Here is a 2,158-nt window from a genome sequence, read left to right on the forward strand (position 1 = left end):
TGCCTTTGGTTGAATGTCCCCCCAAAACTTAATCCCCACTGTAACTGTTGAGGGCCGGCCCCGCCCCTCCTGGGACTCGGTGGGGTCCTCCAGCTGGTAGGAGGCTGGGCCGGGCATTCGGGTCTTCTTGCCCCTGGTTCTGAGTGTTCAAGTTCTAGGTGCGGGAGGGATCTTTAGTTGAACATTAGACTTGTTTTGTGATGTGAGTCGTGAGGGAACAGGAACTCCTGCTGACACAGGGAGGTCCTGAAATTCGTATTCCTGTCTCCTCATCTCCCCTCGCCACCCCCACCGCCCCCACATCGCTGGGCTGGGGTTGCCCCATCAGGAACCTTCCCCCATAACCTCCCCATTCTCTTCTGTGCTTGCTTAAGGCTTCCACGTATCGCTGTATAATTGCACAAGTACTTAGTAAAATAATTAATTGTGTGTGGTTTCCCTATTACTATTAAGTTATTTTTGGTGTCTGGCCGGTGCAGGGATGAACATCTAGACCTTTGTTATCAGCACTATGCTCTAACCAACTGAGCTAACCGGCCAGCCTAGTCTGCCTATTAGAACTGTGAATTTCTTGAGACCAAAAGGCATGTCTAAAGGGCATGTACCTTTGAATCCCCTAGGCCTGGCCCAAGTTCATACTAGATGCTCAATAAAACGTTTGTCAAAAGAATGCATGAATGAATGTGTGCACACTACTGAAGGAAGTATTTTTTTTTTCCTTTTTGTCTTTTTTCGTGACCGGTAACGGGATCGCAACACTCAGTGTCGCGCCCGTACTGTGACCGGCAACAGGATCGCAACCCTCGGTGTCGCACCCGCACCGTGCTCAACCAGTGAGCGGACCGGTCTCTATATGGGATCCGAACCCTCGGCAGGAGGGCCGCCACGCTCCCAAGCGCCACACTCTACCGAGTGTGCCAGCGGGCCGGCCCTGAAGGAAGTATTTAAACCTCTCACCTACACCTTCCCAAAGAAAGTGACCAAAGTGTGTGGGGTGGGGAGGGGGCATGTGAAGTTATGGTAAGGGGGTTCTCATCGTGGAGTTTATAGCCTAATTGGGGACATAACCATCACCATATAAACAATCAGATCTGGTCTAAGCAAATGGTATATGGTTTGTCTGAAGATATTAAAAATATATACACCAAATATTAACAATTGGTATACTTTAATTTTATAATTTTACTACAATACACATGTATTACTCATGTAACAGACAAGGTAAGTTGGTTTTTCTGAGGTACAGTATTTTGACATCTTGGTAGGACATCAAATGTGGATCAGTGTGGGTTCAAATTTGGTTATCTTTTCACTTTCCCACACTTATTAACATCTAGTGTGTATCCTAAATGAGCCTCTGACTTAACTTGAGCATTAAGAATGTTCCCTTTTTCACTTCCTGTCCTTTATTGCACAATCAGGAAGAAAAGTACATGAGCTTAAGTATTAGAAATTACTGCAAATTCAAGTTCCAGATCTTAGGCAATAGGGCATTTGCCCAGTGCACACTTTCTCTTCTTCAGACTGAGATGAAAGTTTTATGTGAGGAGGTTTTTGGATATTTTATACTATCAGAATGTTAAGACTGTGATCACCATGTAGTGCAGCAGAGGAAGCAGAGATCCAGGGAGGTGAAGGAACTAATCTGTGGTCACAATGAGAGTGGTTGAGCAGGGACTAGAAAAACCCAGAGCCTTTGTTGTCCAGTGCCTTCTCCTGCCATAAATTTGTTCCTCTGTAATTCATTTCTTAAAAAAAGAAGTGAAGAAGTAACTGCTTTGGCCATCTGATGCCTGTGGGAGCTCTGTCCCACAATGATGCTGTTCCTCTTAATGAATAAACAACATAAAACTAATTTTAGAGAAACAATCTCTAAAACTCTCCTTGTTTTGAAGTATTCATTAATGAGAAACTCGAACCTAAGACGAAACCTATATCCAGTAGTGATCTTTTCAGGGGCCCTTAAACAAAAGCCAAGGTAAAATCCCCTTTCTGTTAATTGCCATCTCACCATCACCCCTGACCAAAAATAAAATAAAATCAAGGAAAATTAAATTAAAAATTTTAAACTGGGGACTACAAAGCCAATAAACAGAGCCAGTGCTAGGGCTCTTATGCTCTTTCTGTCTCTCTCTTTTTTTTCTCCCTCTTTCTCCTC

This window comes from Galeopterus variegatus, unplaced genomic scaffold (genome assembly GCF_000696425.1).
Source record: "Galeopterus variegatus unplaced genomic scaffold, G_variegatus-3.0.2 Scaffold5337, whole genome shotgun sequence".
In the NCBI taxonomy this organism is placed as follows: Eukaryota; Metazoa; Chordata; class Mammalia; order Dermoptera; family Cynocephalidae; genus Galeopterus; species Galeopterus variegatus.